A 15,216-nucleotide genomic window follows, 5' to 3' on the forward strand; every position below is an offset into this window, starting at 1 on the left:
ATGCAACTAAAGCTATCCTTGAAGGAAAATTTATAGCTTTTAATGTATATATAAAAGAAGAAAGGATAAAAATAAATGACCTAAACATCTATCTCAAGAACATCAAATCAATGTTGTTTAAAAAAAGAACATCAAATCAAATTTTCCAAAAAAGCAGAAAAAAGGAAATAATAAAGAGCAAAAAGTAATTAAATAGAAGACAAACACACAGTAAAAGAGGATCAATAAAGTCAGAGGTTGAAAGACTAATAAATCCCTATTTAAGAATTATTAACAAAGAATAACAGCCCAATAACTAATACCAGGAGTAAAAAGGGGACATCATGAAGGATCCTACAGACATTAAAAAGATAATCACAAAGAATTTTATGTTAAATAGCTGGAAATTTGGATAAATGGGAAAACTCCTGGATTTTCCCATTAGGATACCGGTCTAGATATGGATCTTGGATAAATTGGCATAAGATGAAGAAAAATTCTGAATAGTCCCATAATTATTAAAGAAATTGAATCCATTATTTAAAACCTTGAACAAATTATTTCAGTGATAAATTCCACCAATAATTAAGAAGTAAATAATGCCCATCTTACACAAATTCCTCCAGAGAAATAGAATAGGAAAAGAAAAACCATTCTCCAATTTGTTTTATGAACCCAGCATCACATGAAAGGAAATTTAAAAGACAATCTTTCTCATAAAGACACATGCAAAAATCATAAACAATAGTAAAACAAATCCAACTGTGCAGAAAATGATAATGGATTACAAGAAATTTTTTGTATTTCTGTAGTGCAGGCTTGATTTAACATTTGCTACAGAGGCAGTTGGTTTGAACAGAACGAGGGGATACTGTGTGGTTTACAGGCAGGAAAGATGAGCAAGATCTCAGCAGACTGAAATGTTGCACAGAGCTGGAGAACCGACATAGCTTTGAGGTATGAAAAGGAACATGTTCTGGTGTCCCTGTAAGGTGAAAGTAAACTTTTACTGCTCTTTCCATATTTGGGGAAAGAAAATGTATCAGTCAGATCAATGGCTATAATTCCAGATGCTAGGAGCTGTTTTGATTTGCTTTAGAAAAGAGATCATATCTGCACTAGCAGCTGCAGTTGGAGTCACTGCCTAATTACACTTATGATAATCCACTATCATTGTCCAAGACCCATTTTGCACTGACCAAAGAAGCAAGTTAAACAGGGATGTTGCAGTGTGATGGATCACTTTTGTGTGGCGTTTCTAGGCATGGTCTTGTAACTCCCACCCAATGATGATTGTGTGACACTGTGCAGAGATGGTGATTGGGGCCCATCAAAGAGATTGGTCAGTTTTGCCACCCCATTGGGCTTTAAATAAGGTCTGAAAAAGAGAATCCACCACCACCAAGGAAGAACAGCCAGGAGCCAGCATATCCTTTGGACCTGGGATCCCTGCACTGAGAAGCTCCCGGAAGCAGGAGACTGACAGAGAGAGAGCCGTAGCCCTGAAGACGGTTAGAAGCAGTGGCAGGAGAGACCTGGCAGCACAGATCCTGCAGCAGGAGATGGCACAGTAGGCTTCCCAGCCCATGGGGAGAGAAAGCTGAGTGCCTTTGGGTACAGTCTTAGGGCCAGAGAGAGGCATGTCTGCCAGCATGGCTGGGAAGAGGCTGTCCTGATGGAAGAACTGTATCCTGAGTGTTCCTGAGCCTGCATTGTAATTGTTACTTCCCTAATAAACCACATGATCGTGATTGACTGTGAGTTCTGTGTGACCATTGCAATGAATTATCAAACCCAGTAGGGTGCTGTAGGAGGAACAGTTGGTGTCACAATTGGTAAAGATGGCAGAGAGAGAAGACATATCTGACCTCCACCTCATAGGAATCAACCTTGGGCTGTTGATCTTGATTCTTCTTCCCCCTTATGAAGTGAGAGACGGTAAGGCACTGCCCCTGCACTATTTTTTACAGATGTGTTAAGAACAATTACTCCTGTTTCTTGCGCCTTTGATGGTAGTACTAGTCTCAGATTTCTTTAGGGATGTGGTAGGACTTTGGCTTCGCCTTTTGATAGGAAAAGCTTAAAGACTTCACTTTGCCCTTCCCATAATTATCATATATATTCTACATATTAGAAAGTCAGTGTGAAAATTCTGCCAGTTGTTGATTATTTGTACTCTAACTATACATATATTTATACAGGAAACAACTATGGCATGGGCAAGGAGCCCCGTTGAGCCAACCATGACGTGTACTCAGATAAACACTCTATTCATGGAATTGAGAGTCCAAAAATAAACCCATACGTCTATAGTCAATTGATTTTCCACAATGGAAAAGGGACAGTTTCTTTAATAAATTATTCAGGAACAACTCGATTTCCATATGCAAAAGAATAAAGTTGGAATTAAACCTCACATCATACATGAAAATTAACTAAAAATAGATCAAGGACCTAAATGTAAGAACTAAACCCATAAAACTCTTAGAAGAAAACATACAGGTATTATTTTGGGACCTAGTTTTTAACAATGGATTCTTAGATATAACATCAAAAGCACAAGCAAAAAAAAAAAAAAAAAAGATTAAGTAGATAAATGGGACTTCATCAAAATTAAAGAATTTTGCTTATCAAAGGAATTTATTAAGAAAGTAAATCAACAACATAGAGACTGGGATAAAAACCTTGAGAACCATATATCTGAAAAGGGTTTAAGATCCAGAATATACAAAGAATTCCTAAAACTTAATAACAACAAAAAAGACAAACAACTCAATTAAAGGAAAAAAAAAAAAAAAGGCGAAGGACTCATTTCACCAAAGAAGATATACAAATGGCCAACAATGTGTGAAAAGATGCTCAACTTCATTAGCCATGAAAAACAAAACTCGTTGCTGTGGAATTGATTCTGACTCATAGCGGCCCTATAGGAGGGAAATGCAAATCAAAACCACAATGAAGATACCATTTCACTGCCAAAAAACATACTGGCTAAAAAAACAGGAAACAAGAAATGTTGGCAAGGATGTAAAGAAATTGGAACCCTTATCCATTGCTGGTGGGAATGCAAGATTGTACAGCCATTGTGGAAAACAGTGTGGTTGTTCCCCCAAAAACTAAAAATAGAATGACCATATGACCCAGCAATTCCCCTTTTAGGTATATAATCAAGAGACTTGAAAGCAGAGACTCAAACAGACACATGTACATTCATGTTCATTGCAGCATTATTCACAATAGCCAAAATGGGGGAAACAACTGAAATGTCTATGAACAGATGAATGGATAAACAAAATGTGGTATATACATACAATGGAATATTACTTAGCGAAAAAGAGAAATGGAGTCCTGATACATGCTACAACATGGATGCAACTTCAAAGCATTATGCTGAGTTAGTCACAAAATAACAAGTATTATATGATACCACTTACCTAGAATAGGCAAAGGCATAGGGACCAAAGTTTATTAGTGGTTACCACGTGGAGGAGAGGGGAGGGGAAAGAGGAGTCATTGCTTAGGAAGCATTGAGCATCCCCATAAACCCCCACACCTACCAGTAGTCCACAGTAACCTTTTAGATCCCAGTTAGCCTTTGCATAACTACCCTGGTAAATAAACACAAGTCCCTTAGGGAAAGTCTAGGAGGCTGATTTATAGAGTGTACTGGTAATGTTATTGCCATTACCACCAATAGTGGTATCTTCTTCAAGAGTATCCGGCCTTTCCTTTTTTTCAAGGAGGGCACTTACTCAGGATAGGAATTAGGTGGGTGGTAAGTGTAAAATGGTAGTGGTAGTATTAGAACCTGTCTAACTTCAGGGGGATAATGAGAATCACCATCAGTACAAGGCTGATTCCTATCAGATGGAGGTCAGACATACCTACACTTTCCAACCTTTTTTACCAATTCTGACACCAGCTGTCCATTCCACGCCAGTCTCTACTTCTCTGCTGGGTTCAGTAATCCATTGCAGTGGCCACACACAACTCACAGACCATACTTACAGTTAAGTGGTTTATTAAGGAAGCAACAGCGTACAGCTCAGGATCAGGATCAACAGGCTACAACTTAGGATCATGATTAGGAAGCATGGAGGCAAAGTTTGGAAGACTCTCTCAAAGAGTAGAGCACATCCTTCTCTTCTTCAGCGCAAGACAGCTCTCTCAGTTCCTTTTGGTCATGCAAGCAAGCCGACCCCTCTCTGCTGTGACCATCCCCTCTCAGCCGTGCAGGCCTCCTCTTGGCCCCCTGAGGACAGACCTCCTCTTGGACAGGCTTCCTGTCAGTCCCTTTAGGACAAGCCTCCTCTTAACCCTCTGAGGACAGTCCTCTCTGCTTTGTCCTCCCTGCCATTGGTCTCTCCACTGATAAGTGACCTAGCTCATAGCCAGCATAGCAGTTTTACTCAGCTCTCTTAGGTGCATTTCTAGTAGCAGGTTTCTGCTGTCTCCACTGACTCTGCTGCAGGGCCCCTTCTGGGCCTTCCACCGCTGGCTTTACCGAAGGACCCCTTCCAGGACAGTCTTTGCTATCTCTGCCACAGAGCTTCTTCCAATCCTCTGTCTTCAGTGTTACAGCCCTTGACCTGTGTTAACAGGTCTTTTAGAAGGTTCCTTGCCTCCTCTGTCTTTGTTTCTTCTTTCTTCTTGCCTCAGGACAACTCTCTCTTGCCTTTTTACCTTTCTCCTTCTTTCTTTCTTCTATTCTATCTGCCCACCTCTGTGGGGTTGGCTGTATATACAAGCAAACTCCTGGTCAATTTCAAGGCATGGTCCTCCCACTGGGACCATGAACTGACCAATCCCCTCTCAGTAGGCCACAGACACTTCCTTGCACAGTAAGATGTACTTACTTCATTTGCATAAGTATATTGATCAATTACTGCAAGGCTGGTAATATAGACCAATCACAGGGCAGGCTGCAGCCCAGGGCCAGACAAAAAGTATCAAACCATAAGTTGTTTAAGGCTTACCCAGGAAACGTCCACCAACCTGGAAAAAAGTAACAAGCCCTTTAGGGTAGAAACCGGGGCAAAGGTAACTCTTCAAGGCTTAGGGGAAAAACCCTTCAAGCTGTTTTTCCAAAGAGCCGAGCAAAAGACCATATAAAGGATTTCATTTCACCACAGGCAGTGAGCTTAAGTGAAGCCTCTGTTTGTTATGAAGTTAGTGGGAGTTTCCTCCTAGGGTTTATGTGATCAATTAGCCACTGATAAAGACCCCTGTGGGTAGAATCATTCTCATTATTACACCTACTCTCCTGTATACTATCATAACCATGACTACCTTGCTTTTGAAGTGCTTCTGGCTGCTGCATAGGATCTCATCCCCACTGAAATTAGAGACCCCATTGCAATGGTAGAATCACATCCCTGTATCCCCCAAAATACTGAAAAGTCACTATACAACTTAGAAATTTTCTGATATATAACTCTTCAGACAGGGATTGGACTGGACTATGGGATAGACAATGACACAGTGAAGAATGAGCTTCTTGAATCAAGCACACACATGAGACTATGTTGTCATCTCCTATCTGAAGGGGAGATGAGAGGGTAGAGAGGGACAAAAGCTGGCCGAACGGTCACGAAAAGGGAGAATGGAGGGAAGGACTGTGCTGTCTCATTAGGGGGAAAGCAATTAGGAGTATATAGCAAGGTGTTTATAAATTTTTGTATGAGAGTTTGACTTGATTTGTAAACTTTCACTTCAAGGACAATAAAAATAAAAAACACAAAAAAATTTTCTGATATACCCTTCATCATTGTAATTCTCAATACTGTAGTGGAGGGAATATATTTAGAGTCCTCTTATTGGACACAGTTAAAAGACGAATTAAAAAAAAACCCAAAAACCCATTGCAGTCGAGTCGATTCTGACTCATAGCGACCCTACAGATGAGTAAGCATATAGTATTTGACAAATCCATTCTAATATTCCTACTTCCCTTCTTCTACTTTATAAAAAGGAATTTCTTACAACTTCATTCCATTTAATGTTGGCCACCACTGAGTCTAGGTTTCAGACAACTTATTAGGCAAACGGTCAGAAGCACTCCCATCTGCTTGAGCTAGGAACTATCAATAAATTCAGCTCTATCTAAAATTGTTCTTTCTCTAACATTCTCAAAATCCACTCTCATAGATGCTCTTCAGGTTTTTGCCACATAAATGAACAAAATTTTGTTATGTGAGCCTTCTCCTTTAGGACTTGGCTTTGTAAATGACTTTTAGGAGCATTCTGGGATCTGACTCTAATTGTAGGTTAAGACGCAATGAGAAGTGGTAGAAATGGGCCATGAAGCAATTTGACCATCTCCTGAGGCGAGGTTGCTATAAGATCTCTAAGCAAAACAGGGACAGCCTCATCAGATGGGGTATGGTGGTGTGGAGTGTTCCAATTCTGCTTGCAAGGAATGCTCAGTGGAGTTTGGGGCGGTCTAAGTTATCCATATTGCTCTCAATTTCTCCATTTCGATTTTTAGGATCTCTCATTTAGTTCCAATTAGTGTCCTACTTTTGCATGAGAATTCTGTGAATGAAACATATTTTGTAATTTTCCAATCCACAGGGTCAAATTTTGAATTTGATTTTATGCTACTTCAATTGTGAGACCAATAATCTGAAAGTTTGGTTAGTACACTTAAAGACAGCTCCTGGTTCTCTAACTGCTCTGAGCCAAGAATTATCTTAAAAAAAAAAACAAACCATCATTATTTTTCTTTAAGCTCTTCAGCACAGAAGGAAAGAACCAAGCTACTTGTCCACCAAAGACTTCCTTCAACAGAGCTTCATTACAGTTGGCATAGTTAATAATTTAAGTAACTCTTTTGCCTCTGAATCCACAGTCTACCTTTCACTCTCACTGAATCCTCAGTGCCTTCAGATCCAACTAAGCCCAATAACAATTTTCTTGAGGGTCAGTGGCCTGCAGCTATCCCTAATAACAATTTCTGTATCTGTAAGAATTCTTCATTGCAACGACAGAATCCATCTTAACTAGTTTATCAGGAAAGGAATTTATTAAGGAATTTTGGACTGGCTTCCTATATTAAAGGATTAATGTGATTTCATACTCAGGGATTATGCTGCAAACATGGCTGTTAGCCACACCCTTTCCCCAACCAATGTGGCAAAACAAATTTATGAAGCAAAATCTGGTCTTCACTGATAATTTCTTTAAGTGTAACATACTCCCATCTGACTCTGGTTTCATTAATATTTAAAAAATTGCTATGAAACCCATAAGTACTTTGTAAAAAATGCCATCATCCTTATTACTCTTTGCCTGTCAATCTCTACCTGAAGAAGCCTTTTTGTCTCTTGTTCTATCCAGAGTTTGTGATTTCTATTCTTAAAAAATGAGCCACTGTTCAGGATCTTCTTAGTTAATTTCTACCCTATTCCTATTCAATACCTTCCCTATACCTATGGACAAACCATACATGTAACAACCACCATTACACCATAGATACAATGGTATAGGTAAAGGAAAGGAAAGGTTTTGTTTTGTAAAATATATAAGATATAGCAAGCAAGGAAGATAGAGGTAGAGCCTACAGTTCTTGTTTCTGTAGCTGGTTTTGAAACTATAACTGGTATTTCCCTCCCCAACCTCTTATTCCATGTTTTTCCTGTCTTTGCCTAGCACCATAGCTTGTTGAAGTTCTTCGCCTGATGGGGCACCAAACCTTTATTTCTGTGGGGGCTCAAATCCCTAGTGGTCCAGCCTGTGAAGGGTTGCAATACTTCGCTGATACTTTTGACCATATGCAACAAAGGACGCTGGGAATCTCTTGTGTTCCAGCTGTACTCCTCTCAGGATCTATTCTGAAATAGCAACCCTATTTTCTCTTGGTAGTCAAGGGCAATTAACAGGGTGTATTTGTTTTGTTTTGTTCCCTCCATGGCTGTTTGTTTAGTGCAGGGTTTCTCAACCTTAACACTAATGATATTTTGGGTTGAATAATTCTTTGTCGTGGGGGCTGTCCTGTGCATCATAGGATGTTTGGCAGCATCCCTGGCCTCTATCTAATAGATGCCAGTAGTAGCCCTACTCCCGTCTCCCAGTTGTGACAATAAAAAATGTCTCCAGTCATTGTCAAATGTCCCCTGGAGTGGGGATTAAACTCTGTAGAAAATCACTAAGGAACCCTGTTGGTGTAGTGGTTAAGTGTTTGGCTGCTAACTGAAAGGATGGCGGTTTGAACCCAAGACCTGCTCTAGTAGTCTGCTTCCGTAAAGATTACGGCTTTGGAAACCCTATACAGCAGTTCTATTCTGTCCTATAGGGTTATTATCAGTTGAAATCGACTCGACAGCAATGGGTCAATTCTCATTGCCAAAATGCTTTCTAGAAGAGTTACTCCAATTTATATTTCTATTAACTATGTTAGTCTTCATCTCACTGCACCCATTAAATGAAATATGTTAATATGTTTTTCTGTGCATTTTTTACACTTAGTTGAAATCAACCTGTTTCAATTTTCTTCCCTTAATTATCGTAATACCTTTCTGTGTCACAGCATCCTAATCAACATATGCCTTAGCTATCTAGTGCTGCTATAACAGAAATATCACAAGTGAATGGCTTTAACAAACAAATTTATATTCTCACAGTTTAGGAGGCTAGAAGTCTAAATTCAGAGTGCCAGCTCTCAAAGAAGACTTTCTCTTTCTACTGGCTCAGGAGGAAGGTCCTTGTCTCTTTAGCTTCTGCCTTCTGGTTCCTTGAAGATCTCCATGTGTCTTGGTACCCATTTTACCCCATCTCTCCTTTGGTCATTTGTTTAATCTCTTTTATATCTCAAAAGAGATTGACTCAAGATATACCCTAAACTTGTCCTGTCTTATTAACATAAAAAAGACAACCCATTCCCAAATGGGATTACAATTACAGGCATAAAATAAATAAATAAATAAAGACAACCCATTCCCAAATGGGATTACAATTACAGGCATGGAGGTTAGGATTTACAACACATGTTTTTGTTGTAAATCCATAACAATATCATTTCCAAATGCCCACTTTAATCATCCACTTATTATTGGACATTGATTTTTTTTCTCTATTACTTCTAAGCTGTAAACATCTGAAGCATCTTAAAGTGAAGCTTTGTATATAACACTATAGTAGATGTTTCACAAGGTAACTACTCAGACTTAGAATTTGGGCTCTAATAGCTCAAGGTAATATTATCTATCTACTAGTTAGGTAGCTGATTTAATAATGAAAAAATTAAGACCCCATTCATACCAGCTATAAAAAGTATAAAGTTCATTGCACAAGGCTAACAAAAACTATAAGGAATCCAGGAATAAATATAACCAAAGTAAAATGAAACCATATTTATGGAGGACATAAAAAATAAATAAATGAAGAGATATAGTATATCCATAGTTTAGGATACTCATTGGCATATATTGTTCCCTAAATAATCTACATACTCAATTCATTTTAATTAATAAATTAACAGTCTTTTTCATTGGATCTTCCGCTAATTCTAAAACTGGTATGAACCATGAGAGCAGCAGGTTCACTCCTAGGTATATACCAAGAAAACTGAAAACATATGTTCACATAAAAACTTACACATGAATGTTCATAGCAGTATTATTCACAACAGCCCAAACATTTGTCTATCAACTGATGAATGGGTAAACAAAATATGGCATACCTATGTAATGGAATACGATTGGGCCATGAAAAAGAAAGAAGTACTGATGCACACCAAGTTCATGTGGATAAACTTTGAAAACATTATGGTTAATGAAAAGAAGACAGACACAAAAAAGTCACATGTTGTATGATTCCATTTATTTGAAATGTCCAGAATAGGTAAATACATAGTGGCAGAAAACATATTAGTGGTTGCCAGGGGCTGGGGGATGGGGAGAGTGGGAAGTTACTGCTAACGGCTATGGGGTTTCTTTTTGGAGTGTTGAAAAATGGAATTAGATAATGGTAATAGTTGCACATCACAATGGTCTGATCCTGTTGTGCACGGAGTGGCAATGAGTTGGAGGCTGACTTCACAGCAGCTAACAACAATAACAACAATAGTTGTACAACCTGGTGAAAAAATACTAAAAACTACTGAATTGTTCACTTTAAAAGGGTGAATTATATAGTATGTGAATTACATCTCTATTTTTTTAATTGCTAAAATTGATATGAAAGAGTAAAGGCCAATTGTGAAAAATCTGAAGAAGAATATGGTAGGGGGAGGAGGTGAGAGGAACTTGCCCTTCAAGAAATCAAGCCAAATTGAAAGCTATTATAATTAAGGCAGTATGCTCTTAGTTTAAGGGTAAATGAATAGACCACTGGAAGAGAATAGGGAGCCTAGAGATAGAATCATGATATATGACCACTGTGGTGTCACAAATCAGTGGGGAAATGATAAAATATCCAATAGGTGGGTCCTGGTACTCATTTATCAATATATAACATAAATTCCAAGTAGATTAAAGACCTAAATGAAAAAAGCAAAAATTTTAAACTCTTAGAATATAGGACAATACTCTTATAACCTTGATGTAAGAAAGGATTTCTTTAAACAAGGCATAAAATACACAAATTGAAAGGAAATGTCTAATAATTTTGATTATATTTAAAAAGATAAAATTCCTTTAAAGAAAAGTTAGTACAACAAAATTAAAAGGCAAGCTACAAACACGGATAATATATTCACATATTATTTGTTCATTCATTTATTTATTAAAGAAATACATTTTGAGTGTGCACTATATCCCAGATGCTGCGCTGTTGTTAGCTGCCGTCGAGTAGATTCCGGCTCAGGGCAACCCCATGTGTCAGAGTAGAAGTACTCCATAGGTTTTCAAGGCTGTGATCTTTCAGAAGTAGATCGCCAGGCTGTCTTCTGAGCTACCTCTGGGCAGTTTCAAATTGCCAACATTTTGGCTAGTAGTTTAACTTTTTGTACTACACAGGCAACTCCAGATGCTGTGCTGGGATCCAGTAGGAATACAGCAGAAAACAAAACAGATAAAAATGTATATTTTTATGAATGTATATTTTAATGGACTCACTCTGGCTGCTGTGTGGAGAGGTGACTGAATTGGTAAAGAGTAAAAACAGACAAGTATTCCTGCCCATGTGGAGCTTACATTCTTGTGGAGGAGGCAAGACAACAAATAAAGTAAGTGGTAAAATGCAACATACATACATATATATTCACATACAGAGAAGAGAGATACGGAGGGTAAGAAAGGACATAGTCATTTTAGATAGGAAGACTATGAAGGTGTATTAGTTTTCTATTGTTGCTGTAACGAATTACCACAAACTTAATGGCTTAAAACAACATGAATTTATTACCTTACAGTTCTAGGGGTCAGAAGTAAAATATGGATCTTACAGGGCTAAAATCAAGGTGTCACCAGAGCTATGTTCCTTCTGGAAGCTGTAGGGGAGAATCAGTTTCTTTGCCTTTTGCAGCTTCTAGAGGCTTCCTTCATTACTTGGCTTGTGGCCTCTAGCCAGCAATTGCATCACTTTGGGCCTCTGCTTCCATCATCGTCTCTCCTCCTCTAACTGCGCTGCCTCCCTCTTTCTCTTATAAGGACCCCTGTGATTACAACGGGACCACCCTGATAAGACAGGATAATCTCCCATCTGAATATCCTTAACTTAATCATATCTGCAAGTCTCTTTTGCCATTAAGGTAACATAGTCACAGGTTTCAAGGATTAGGACGTAGACATCTTTGGGAGCCATTATTCTGGCTACTGCAAAACGCCTCAATGAGAAGGTGACATTTCAGATTTGAAGGACGGAAAAAACAAGCCATGTAGACATCTGTGGGAAGAGCAAGCCAAGCAGAGGGATCAGCAACTGCTAAGGCCTTGAGGCAGGAGCATTTGAGAAAGAGGAAGTGTCTTAGTTACATAGTGTTGCCATAACAGACATATCACAAGTGGATGGCTTTAACGGTTTATTCTCTCACAGTCTAGGTGGCTCGAAGTCCGAATTTAGGTGCCAGCTCCAGGGGAAATCTTTCTCTCTCTGTTGGCCCGGGGGAAGTCCTTGTCATCAATCTGCTGATCTAGGAGCTTCTCCATGCAGGGACCCTGGGTCCAAAGCATGCACTCACTCCTGGTTGTTTCTTGGTGATATGAGATCCCCCTGTCTCTCTGCTTGCTTCTTTTACGTCTCAAAAGAGAGTGGCTCAAGATACAACCTAATCTTGTAGATTGAATCCTGCTACATTAACATATTTGCTTCTAATCCTGCCTCATTAACATCACAGAGGTAGGGTTTACAATACGTAAGAAAATCACATCAGAAGACAAAATGGTGGACAAGCACACAATACTGGGAATCATGGCCTAGCCAAGTTGACACACATTTTGGGGGGACACAATTCAATTCATAATAGGAAGCCAAAAAGCATAGAGCCAAGTCAGCAAATAGTAGATAAGAATAAGATAATGGGGTGGTGGTTAGAGCCACATTATGTAGGGCATTGTAAGGACTTTGACTTTTATTTTGAATGAGATGAGAAGTCCTTGTAGAGTTTTAAGTAGAGAGGTGACATCATCTGACATATATTTTAATGGTATTACTCTGATTGCTGTGTGGTGAAATGACTGAAGCTGTGGGCAAGAGAGCGAACAGGAGACCAGTGTATCAATTAGCAATCACTGCATAACAAACTACCCCAAAACTTAAGGACTTAAAACAATTTATTATTATTCCTAATTCTGTGGGTTGGTTGGATGGTTCTTTTGCTCCACTGTAGTGATTGCTGGGGTCCGTGCAACTAGACTGTCCAAGATAACTTCAGTAACATGTCTAGTGTCTCAGCTGGGCTGGCTGTAAGGAACAGGGGCTAGTTAGGCTTCTCTTTCCAATAGGGTAGTCAGTCTTCTTACATGGTGGTTTGAGGTTCCAAGACAGCTAAAGTAGAATCTCCCAGGCCTCTTAAGGAACTGACATAGAAGAATTTCCCCCATATTCTATAAGTCAGAGCAAGTCAAAATGCCAATTCGGGGGAAGGTAAAGGGATTCTACCTTTTGATGAGGAAGACTGACATCTGTGTACAGGAGACTATTGCAGTATTTCAGATGAGAGATGAGAGTAGCTTGAGCTAAACTGGTAATAGTAACATTGGGGGAAAGTGGTTGGAATCTGAATATGTTTTGAAGATAGACCCAATGGGATTTAGTAATGAATATGATGTGGGATGTGAAAGGCAAAGATGACTAAATTTTTAATCTGATCAGCTGGAAGATTAGATTTACATTAACTGAGATAGGAAATACTGCTGAAGGAGGGGGTTTTGGGGGATGTTTATGTTCAGTTTTGGACATGTTAATTTTCAGCTATATATTAAACATTCAAGAGGCAATATTGAGAAGGTAATATGCTATATGAATTTGGACTGGACATATGAGTTTTATGGACTGGAGATATAAAGTGGGAAATTACTGGATTACAGATGGCATTTAAAACCATGAGAATGAAGTCACTAAGAAAATGTGATGAAGAGGGAAGGTATTCTGGAGTAATTCAATATTAAGAGGTTGGGGAGATGAGGAGAAATCACAATGGACTGAGGAGAATTGGCTAGTGAGGTTGAAAGAAACCCAAGAGAATGTGGTGTCTGGAACTGACATAGGGAACGGCAACTATGTTAAACGCTGTTTATAAGCCCTGAGAAATGAGCACTGTGAATTGGCCACCAAAGTTAGCAGCGTGGAAGTCATTAGCGATCTCGACAAGAGCAATTGCTGAGAAATGATGCGAATGAAAGCCCTATTACAGGTGTATCAAGAAGAATGAGAGAAACAGAGATAGTGTCTTAGTTACCTACTGCTACTGTAACACAAATACCACAAGTGAATGGCTTTAAAGAAGAGAAATTTCCTTTCTCACAATTCAGGAGCCTAGCTGTCCAAATTCAGGACATCAGCTCTAGGGGAGGATCCTTGACTCTTCCAGCTCCTGTAGCTTGGCATTCCTAGGTACCTTGGTAATCTTCTCATGGCATCTATCTTCTCCCCATCTATACTCCTCCTGTGTCTAATCTGCTCTTTTCACAACTCAGAAGTGATTAGGTTTAGGACATACTACACTGATATGGCCTCAATAATATCACAAAGAAAATCCGATTTCCAAATAGGATTACATCCACAAGTATAGGGTTTAGGATTCCAACACATACTTTTGAGGAACACGATTCAACCCATAAGAGATGGACAGGAGTTTTACTGCAAAGCTGAACAGAGAGATAGTGTGGAACCTAGAGGCAGAAGTGGAGTCAGGAGATGTATTTTAAGACAGAAGATACAACAGCAAGTCTGTATGGTGATGGGAAGGATGCAGTAGAGAGCAAAAAAAAAAAAAAAAAGAAAGGAAAGAAAAATGATATGGCGGCAGGGGAGGAATTACTGGTGCCCAGAGGAAATTGCTAGAGGGAACTATCTCAGATGTTTGCATGGCTCACTTCTTCACCTACGACAGATCTATGCCCATATATCTTCTTCTCAGTGAGGTCTTTTCTGATCATTGTATTTCAATTGCAGCTCCCCACTCCCACCCCAGGCAGCCTAATCCCTCATCTCTGCTTTTTTATTTCTTCCGTTTTATTTTTCTCTATAGTAATAATCATCTTTGAATGATATATATTTTATCTATTTTGTTCTTTGTCTGTCTCCTCCCACTAGAAAATAACCTTCCTAAAAGCAAGGATTACCAGTGCTTAGAACAGTACCTATAACATAGGAGGTGCTCTAAAGATATTTGTTGAATAAGTAAATGGTTGTATCCTCCGCAGTGCAAATCACATTACCAGGCATAAACTAGGCACAGAAATATTTGATTATGATTATAAAACCTGTAAAGTACTTTATTTCTTTCTTATTACAGAAATTATTAGAAATCAATTTAAGTCATATTGTTTAATGCTTTTCCCTCATAATAACACTGCAGTATCTCTATATACCTAGATGTACCATATTTTTAAGCAAATAACAAGCATGTTACATGTTTATTTGCCAACCACACTGTCACGGATTGAATTGTGTTCCTCAAAAATATCTGTCAATTTGGCTAAGCCACAATTCCCAGTATCGTGTGATTGTCCACTATTTTGTCATACAGTGTGATTTTCCTATGGGTTATAAATCTTAATCTCTGCCTGTGGTTAATGAGGCAAGATTAGATTATGTTATAAGAGGATTAGGGTGAGATGTAACACCCTTGCTCAG

The sequence above is a fragment of the Loxodonta africana genome, chromosome 25 (assembly GCF_030014295.1).
Source record: "Loxodonta africana isolate mLoxAfr1 chromosome 25, mLoxAfr1.hap2, whole genome shotgun sequence".
Classification (NCBI taxonomy): Eukaryota; Metazoa; Chordata; class Mammalia; order Proboscidea; family Elephantidae; genus Loxodonta; species Loxodonta africana.